We start from the raw sequence: 9,830 nt of genomic DNA, 5'->3' as shown, positions 1-9,830 counted from the left end.
TATGACTAAACAGAATTTTTTTTTATCCATATCATTACTGTTTCGTTAAAGGGTGTAGTTTCAGCCAGTATTGCATTGTAGCTTGTAACCACTGATCCGGCCTTGTTAAGTTATAAATATATACAATGCAGTATTGTTATATGTATTTTGCAAAATATTAGAAGCAATTTGCCATCCATTTGTAGGCCTAATTAGTTTTTAATTGGTCAATATCTTCTTTACAACAAAAAGCTCCTATGAAATTATGAGCTCAGGGTTATATCCAGAATTTTTACCGTTTTTAAGTCTCTTACACTTGATCATTGATAATTCCAGAGGTGGATTTTAATATACACTAACTAAGAGTGCTTCATTTCTGGAGTGTAAGCAAAACCAATGAGAGAGTTTTGCATAATGATTTTAACAAAAAAATTTATAACTACAGTGGTTGAATCCTGTTTTTTCGTCATCATATTCCCACCAATGGCGTAGCTCCACTTTCTACATATAAATCCATACACAACCCACAATTCCTCTAATCGCTCTGACGAAGGGCTAACGCTCGAAACGTCAGCTTTTTTACTCTTTACGGTGGCTAATTTACGTTTTCAACCCAGTTGTTAACACTAAATTACCTTCTATACTCTCCCACCGACGCAGCACCACAGTTTCTTTAGAAACTTACCCCTTCATTCATTTGTTATTGATCAAGCATTGTGAAACCAACATCAGAGGGTTGTGCAACCAAACTACGTCTTAAGTTAAATTTTAGTAGCCATTAGCATACAATTTTATGGCCAATCTCACTAAAAAGATGTCTGCAACATGGGATGCAGAATATCTGCTCTACTCACTCGTGAGTGGCTTTGGCTGATAACTCTCCTGTGACAGTTAAAAAGAAATCGCTGCTTAAAATTATATTAAAGTGTTACAGTTCCATTAACTTCAAACTTCTCTTGCCTTCTTTTTTTGTGAAAAGCCACCTGAAGTTCCAAGATTATGAGGAGGGCTTACCAGTCTGGCTTATATATATGCTACGTGTAGGATGGAAGCCAATGTTAATTAAGTTCCAAGTACTAGATCCTTTTTTTTCTTCTATAAGAACCTTTTTTAATAGGAAAGTTTAGGCTGAGATTAGCCCAAATTTTTAAAACATTCTCAGAACATACCCAGGCTGAGAGTCAATTGAGAACTTTTTCATTTTGCTCATCTTTTTTATCTTTTTTTTAATGAAGAATAAGAGAAGAATAAATAAGGGCAAAAGAAATGTTAAACTGTGGTCAAACAGGACAATAAACTCAAATACTTAAGAATGCGGTTTTTACTGTTGTACGATAAACTGAAGAACAACTCATATTGTGGTCGAATTTAGTCCGTAATAATAAAACTTTCAGAACATCTTAAGAAAGTTTTCAGACTCAAATTGCATAAAAAAGAACGTTCAACCTCAGCCCCCAAATTAGACGTTAAAAAAAAGGGTGTGTTACCAAAATGGTACCTATTGTAGTGCTCAACTTGTATTTGTCAAGTATTGCCTTTCCTCCAGTTGGCCAATATCATGGGTTTTTCATACACCAAACTGAAAAGCCATCTCTTAATCAAAGAAGCCGAATTCAGAAAGCTTTTACAATAAATATTTTTGTGCCCTTTTCCTAAAATCATTACTGTCGAGTTGGTGTTATTGAAAGCGTGACAGTTGGACTTTTGTTGTAAACATTACAGGATTCGAGTTATATCAACTGTCTCTTGCCTTCTTCACAGAAAGATACCCGCAGGTTTGAGTTTCGAATTTGAAAGATAAAGATTAGGTCTTTCCTGCAAAGAGTATTTTATCCCAAATTGAAGGGTCACTTTTGAGATTTTTTCAGTTGGGCTTCCTTAAGTCGCAGTCATCCTTCATTGTAGGCATGCTATGCATGCAAAAGTTATTTCTTTGGATGGATAAGCTCAGGTGGGACACTAAGTAACTGACGTTTTCATTTTTGTAAAAAGAGAAAAAGTATTAACTTCAAAAGATTCCGACAAAAATTTCTTTCAATAAAGAGCAAAAAAGACCCATTCAATTTATCTGAAATGAATTTAGACACAGGTGTTTTTCTGGTCTATTGTCATTGGTGTCTGAATAGTTTTAAGCAACACTAAACTCTATTGGTGTCACACTTGCGGTAGTCTCCGTCGCAGCCGTTGTTTAGTCTCGCCACGCAGTGCAGTCTCTCTCCCATTGCAAGACCGAACAACGACTGCAAAGGCGATTACGCTAACGGGCCTTCATTATTAGTATTTAATCACGAGGGTTTTCTTCCGCTGCAGGAAAGTACCAGGCCTTCAGCAAAACTTCTTCGCCTTCTCCAGCAAAAGGAGAGGCGGTCCTCATAAGAGGGGTGTGGAAACAGAGACCCCACAAGTTAGGTAAGTATGTCCTCACAAGTCTTATATTAAAAGTAGTACCCACAAGTAGGCAAAGTTGAGTAATGGACAGGTCCCCATAAGGAAGTCCCCACAAAAAAAATTGGAATTTCCTCAATTCTAATCAAGTGTATAAAGAGTAAGGCAAACAAGCTATCAAACATCGTAGTTTTTATTTTGATACTGCCAGCAGAAGGAGGGGTCCCCACAAGCGGTGTGTGTAAACACAGTCCTCACAAGTTGCCAAAGGTGCGTATGTGTGTGTGTACGTGTGCGCGGTCAAAGTTAATTACCATAAGTCCATATTGTAATTCTAATATAAGATTAGTTATTTTAAGTGAGAAAACCTGACTTGTTATAAGCCTCGTGGTTTCTTTCAGGTTTTCTCGCCATTTATTTTCTGTCATCAATTTTCTTCATTTTTTTTTCCATGTGTAAATGTCGTATATGGCAAATAAATATTGTATTGTATATTGTATTAGTAGACATCAGTTCCCTTCGCTACAATTGTAGTTACTTTGTTTTGCTGCGCATCCGTTGGACCGTGGCTGCGTGACACTAATGGGTGAAGCTCTAGTCAACAGGCTGCAGAGGTGATCTCGTTGGAACAATCTGGGCAGGAAACACGGGCGACAGGCTTTCTTAGCGGATTTGACGGAGTGTACGCAGGACGGAACGCTAAGACTCAGTGGGTTCTTTACTGGATGTGGCCGTTTCTTGGTAAGTCTGGACAGTGGGGCTGCTATTAAAACTCACAAGAGATGCGACTGCTTCGGAATCCAAAGTTGGGAAGTCCGAATCATCATCAAGTAACGGCAAAGAAGCAGGCCCCGGTTCATGGTGATGGAGACACTTCAGTGCCGTCAACTGCTTAACTACTTCTGTCAGGTTCAATATCTGCTTTCGGAGCTCGGTAGTCACGTCGTACTGGTCGTTTTGTAATGATGCATTAGCCTTAGATTGTGGAGTAGTTATGTGGCACTGAACGCTCGCCTTGCTAGTCTCTACGCACCTTGGTAGCTTTCTCAAAGACGAGATCTTGTCATGGAGGTTGGCAGCAGTTTCATGTCAGTTCATTTGAAGCCAGGAACACTTCCTCAAATAAAAAAAAAATGGTCTTCGGCGAGGTTCATGAAGATCTTTACCACCCGTTGAATAGTTTCAGCGCTGAAAGCAGCGCTAGGTAGAAGTCAAGACTTGTTGCCGTGAGTACGAAGCGATAGTCGTTGTACGTAGTTTATAAATAATATTGGAATTGTAATATAGCATATTATTTAAACTTTATTTTAGCTTATTTTCTCGAAGATAATAGCTCTACAGCTACACTTTGAATTTCGAGCATACATTAAGTATATGTACATATGTATAATCCCCTAATCCGATAATGTTTAGCGCGACTGTAGAATCCGGTCTTGTGGAGACGATGCATGAAAAGAAAAGTTTTCAGGCAGACTCGGTGGCTGTGAAAATGGAAAGGCATCCTGGTTCGCTGCCTCATTGTCTCTGCTCCTCCTGAGTCGCTGACATGGTCATAGTTTATGGCACAGTGGATCATTGCCAAAATTACCAGATTGAGTTCAGTCGAGGAAAGTTCCGCAAGGTTGTTTCGGCAATCGAAGATGACTTCAATTTTGATAGCAGAGCTGCATGGATCTCCGTTATCTCCAAGTGCACATCCACATGTTTTGGCTGCAAATGCCTGCACTTTCTATCGCTCAGATGTATCACAATTTGAAATGTCAAAGTGATCATCTGAGTCAATTTCCTGATTAGTTTCATTGCTGCTGTCAGAACCGTAGTCGTCCAGTTGATCATCTTCCTCTTCTACTGGTCTGGCGCCAAAAAATCTTCCGCCAGGGATTTTAAATCTTTTCTGCCGGTTAGAAAGTATGAGAACTTTAAAAATTTGTAAATGCATTTTGAAACTTGATAATGAACGACTACGAAGCGTTTGCTTCCTTTGCGCGTGTAAACCGTGTTGTAGTGTAAATGACATAACTATGGAAACCAAAAGCAAGTGAATACACGCACAGGGTCCAGGGGAGTTTGAAAATTTAAGTTCGCTGAGTTGGCGAGCTAAAAAATACTCGTTAGTACCCTCGACCATGTCGATTTTAAATATCCTAGCGTTAAATTTGCGTTGCGCAAGGTATACACCGCAGTGCTAAAGACGAAGAGCTCGTAAGATGCCAAGATCGGCGTACAAGTGTAGGTTGTTTCACGGTTGGTGAGCGCGTACGATTTTTATTCACAACGAGTGAATAAAATTCGTACAAGTGAACTAACCGTGAAATAACTTATTTACTATATACGTACCTGGATTCATAAGCGAGTAGAACTCAAAGATAAACATATCTTTATTTTCTTTCAAAGGAAAACAAAGTGCGGTCAAGTCGCCTCACAGTTCGAGAGTTGCACTGAAATGGCTTCCTTGTAAAATACTTTACATTTAAATTATCGAGCAAAATTGTCGTTAAAAGGCAGAGCTAGTTAGAATAAAATAAGACATCCTGAAAACATGTCGAAAAACCCGAGGCTTCATTTTTTGATGCTTATCAGAACCCGCATGCTTGAATTGACAAACAATAGTAAGATTCCGAATCAAGAGGTTTGATTCTTTTATAAGTTTTGTTAGGGTTTTCCTCTCACACTGAAAGGGTGGGCGATTGATTTATAGTGTTTATTGCCACACCTATATGTCCTCCGCTTATAACAGCACCCCAAAAAAGAGAAAGGGGCTGCTGTGCTGCTTGCTTGCTTTACTGAGAAAAGGTTGGACGAAATGTTGGATAAGTGAGTTCGTCAAACTCGTGCTTTCTTTTCTCCAGATAATTAAAAGCGCTTCTGCCGTGGAACTTCCCAAGAGATCCTTCTCAAAAAGAACTTGAATATCTTCCTCATTTAAAGCAGCAGAAGCATTAGGCTTGTTGCCTATGCCTTCCCGTTTTAGATCCCTTTGCTTTGATTGAAGCGCTTTCCGAGTTTGCTCGAACTGGACGTTTTTCATAAGGCAAAGTCCATAGTTTATTTTTTCTTCGAATGGCGCTGAAAACTGGCGAAGAAAGTCCTTAGGGAATTAGGCTTGTATTCCTCGTTGTGTTCTTTTTTGCGAACCGTTATAAGGAACTCGCTGAGGAACTTGTTCAGCGCTTGAGGGGTCATTTGTCCATTCGTCTCGTCTTGCCTTTCAAAACAAGAAATTCATGGAACCGAGCAACATCGGGGTTTTTTTTTTGTTGGTGTTTTTCGTCTTTCATAAGGCAAAGTGCGTAGTTTTTTTTTTCTTCAAACGGCGCTAAAAACTAGCGAAGAATGCTCTTAAGGAACTAGGCTCGTATTCCTTGTTGTCTTCTTTTTTGCGAACCGTTAGAAGGAACTAAACTTGTTCAGCGCTTGAGGGGTCATTCGTTCATTTGCCTCATCTTGCCTTTCAGAACAAGAAATTTATGGGACAGAGCAACACATTGTTTAGTCTTTTTCTTAGTGTTTTCATTTTCTGTCCATCTATGAACTCTTCTTTTGATAAATCTAGGCTCTGAAAACGGTTAGTCTGATCGAAGCCATCTTTCTTTAAAAAAAATGCACCTAAGCTCTTAGAATGTGCAATTTGTCGGTCAAGAGGAGCGGCGAGCAAGCGACACGGTTTTTTTTCACTAGTGAAAATAATGATAATCGTATGACCAATCAGCTGGCGTCTCTAGCACGAAGAAACTATTTTTGTCTCGATGAATTTTGGCGCGTAAATCTCGGTATGTATATAATAATGAATAATACGCGGCTTCGCTCGGAAAGCCTCGTTTTGCGCCGGCTAACTAGTGGTTAATTACTTTAAAAATGCCGACTTGCATAGGGCTTATTAACTGCGTAAAGCGATAAGGATTTATATTTTACGCGGTAAGGATTAACTTTTAAAACAGTAATTCATGTGTTCAAACTGAGCTCCTCTGGACCTTGTGAAACACGTCGTGCTCACTGAATTCCCCGTGAAAATCCTGAGGGAAAGTGATTTGTCGTGAGTGTTTCCTTTTTTATTAAAACTTTCGAATAGGACAGGAGATCTTCATTTTCGCTTATATTCGGTCAGTAACATACTTGACAAACACAAGTGACAAATTGAGCTAGGTTATAAAAGAAAAGGTAGCGTGTTAAGGAAACAAAGGAACTTAGCGAGTTAAAAAAAAAAGAAATCTAGCGAGTTATAGATTCAAAGCTCTACTGCGCTGGCCAGATATGAAAAATGGCTACCAACACGCTTTCCAGAGTCAATTGTTTTTATGTGCACATCTGCACGGTAAGCGTGTTTTGCTATTGGCGCGGGAGCGTGTTATAACGTGCCGTGTGCGAGCGTTCACCTTATTCCCTGAAATCGTAGAGGGTCACAAATAATAATTCCGATAATGCCTGTGATGGGAAACAAAACCAGGCAATGGGGAAATAGGTTTTCCTCCGGGCTGATATCCCTTATTTTCGAGCGCTTAAATTAGGTTTGTTTTCATTGTGTCCTTTTTCCAAGCCTCATGGGTGTAAAATATTTTTAAAGTTTCTGAGGGGTGGCTGGAATATTTAGGAAATGAGAAATGTGTACAACATTGAACCAGATAAATTGCTTTGTTTTTATAGAGAGGATTCTTTCGTTCATAAATGTAAAGAAAGTTTTATGAACAAAAAAGTGTAAGATATGATGTAAAATGGAATATGAAAGTAGCCCCAAACAAAAATGTTGTAACAAAAACTTTCTCTGAATCTCGTTGTGAATGACTTTGCATCGGCGATTTTTTTTCAATAAATTAAAGTTTATTACCTGAACAAGCCATTTAAAACGGTGGCGACAAGTAGGCACACCATGTATATTTCATAGTCGCTGGCAAGTAAATTTTGCCGGACTTTGAGTTCGTCTCAAGATGGAACAACACAAATACACAATTAAATACTTACAGTGACTTTATAACCATCCTTTTGTCTTTTGAAAGCTAGAAGCTCAGTAGATTCTGTTATGCTACTTTTCGACATGGGAAAAGTATGTCGTACAAAAGTGTTTACCAAAAAATAAACATTCCTTTGCCAGCTTCAGCAATGACATGGGATTAAGTTTAGATGATAAAAGAAAGGATTATTTTCACAGAAATACTGGAGGTCAAGTATATTCATGACACGAGGTCACACAACTCGGGTAATATTTACAGTAAAAATTTACATATTTTAGCGATCGAACGAGAAAAGTCATTTCTAGAAAACTGAAATATATTTTCACAAAAAATGTTGCACCACAATTGTTAAGACATTTTGGGCTACAAAATATGAAAGCTGGGGTGAAAACGAATTTTGAGCTACTGACACCCTCTCTTAGTTGGATTGCGGGAAAAATACTGACACACTTCGGCGTTTGATTCTTTGTAATGACTTTTTGCAAATACATTTTATCAGAGGCCATGTTTAGTACTCAATTAAATGACGCTCATTTTATTGTACTTGCCTCTTTTTAATCGATTTATTGTTCTACAGCGGGTGGTTGTTTTTTTTAAAAACGGCTTGCGCACGAATTTTTTTTTTCTTGGAGGCACCCACGAGTATATGTAAGAACAGTTTATTAGTTACAAGGTGTGCTCTTTTCTGGAAAACAATTACATTCAAACATCGGCGTAGAGCAATTGGATTTGGGGAAAATAAGTTTGATAATATCACAAGATACTACTTGGTTGTAAGGTCAGGTGACACGTTTAGACTATACCCGTAAAAAAATATTTATGGATTATGAAACGAGGCTTTGCTGCAAAGATGATTGTTGATGAACAACTGTCAGAAGCTGAAACGAACTCCTCTGCTTGCGGATGATATAAAGCCCGGTTACTGAGAATATACAAAAAGAATCAACAATCTTTTCTACCTTGCTGTGGATTCAATGCATTTCGTTGGAGCATGGGCTAAAAGGAACGAGATAAATCAAGCAAATAAATAACGCTTAAATTATAAAGTGACAAATTATGAGCGTAAAAAATACTTGAGTCTTTCCTTTCCTACAAGAAAAAAGGTATCTTTGTTAAAAATAGAATACTTATAAATTAAATAAAGTAATTGGACACTCTCGTGAGTAGATAATAATTGGAAAGTGTTACGTGAACCGGAAACAAATCGGTACCCACACCTTTCCCTGTTAGTTTGTTTTTGTTTGCTTGTTTGCACAGAGGAAAGCCAAAGCTTTCACTTGCTTTGGTTTTTTGTTTTGTTTGTCTTTTGTTCTTTTGGCGAAGAGAGGTAAAAACTCTTTTTCGAGCACTCTTATTCCTTGAACTTTGTTGTCGTATACCATGCAATTGAAAATACACTAACTTTAGCTTTGATAGGTTGTTGAACAACAATCAGCGGAGGAATTTACCATCAGTAGCAATACCCATCTGGAGTGGCCGCATGGCTGCAGCCGCATTAACACTTGGACTATGAAATGTCCTTTGAAACATGCATTAGTTCGGGAAAATTTGTTCGCGAAATAGATTATCAAAGAAACATTTGTAAGGAAATTTGTTAACGGAATTATTTTGAGGTAGAATTTCGCCCTTTGAAACCTTTCCCTCTTCCTTGAATAGCCTCATTAACAAGTCAAGAATATTCTATGTGGTTCAGTACTCAGGTCTATGTTTCAATTTTCCTCTAAATATTCTCTTTTGGACGAAGGGACAAAAAATTTAAAAAGAAAAAAAAGGAAAAATATGGTGAACCCATATAAAATTATTTTATAATAATTGTGGATTTGTTTTAGGCCTTTCTATCAGAGCATGAGAACAGAAGTAATAGCTTTTTTTAGGGCACTCTTATTCTCTGAACTTTGCTGTCGTATACCATGCAATTGAAAATACATTCATTAATTTTTGATAGGCAGTTGAACAACAACCAGTTGAAGAGTTTACCATCAAGCATTTTCAGTAAAAATACCTGGCTGGGGACGCTGTAAGTTTGGAGTCTTTTTTAATATTGGTGTAAGAGGAACGCATGGAATCCAACCTTCAAAGCAGACGTTTGAATGCGTGGGTGATGTCGCATATTTGGGTTATCTCCTAATAAAGCTGCATTAGCACATTTTCATTTGAAACATGCATTGGTTTAGGAAAATTCGTTCGCTAAATGGACCGTTAAAGAATAATTTATACGAGAATGTGTTAAAGGAAACATTCGAAGAGGGGATTTCCCCCTTAGACCCTTCTCCTCTTCCCTAACTAGTCTAGTTATCAAATCAACAATTTTCTTCTATGCAGTTCAGTGTCCATGTCTTTGTTTCAGTTTTCCTCGGATTATTCTTCTTTGCACGCAGAGATGACAAAAAAACAAAAAAAAAAATATCAGCCCATTGACACCTGTAGCCTAGTCAAAAAGTGAGAGCACAAAAAAGTGGCACACAAGGCGCAGCCGAGTGTGTCACTGATGTTCTTACCACATTTTGACGTCCTCTGTGA

General features: G+C 38.1%; 1 long non-coding RNA gene across 2 annotated transcripts in view; it reads left to right on the top strand.

The window, feature by feature from the left end:
- LOC113669918 (uncharacterized) overlaps positions 1–9,830 on the top strand; it is a 257,015-nt gene that overhangs the window by 62,157 nt on the left and 185,028 nt on the right. The gene's annotated exons all lie outside the window — the stretch shown is intronic.

This window comes from Pocillopora damicornis, chromosome 1, assembly GCF_964200805.1.
Source record: "Pocillopora damicornis chromosome 1, jaPocDami1.2, whole genome shotgun sequence".
In the NCBI taxonomy this organism is placed as follows: domain Eukaryota; kingdom Metazoa; phylum Cnidaria; class Anthozoa; order Scleractinia; family Pocilloporidae; genus Pocillopora; species Pocillopora damicornis.
The sequence above is the reverse complement of the archived record's forward strand: the minus strand, read 5'-3'. Positions and strand labels throughout refer to the sequence as shown.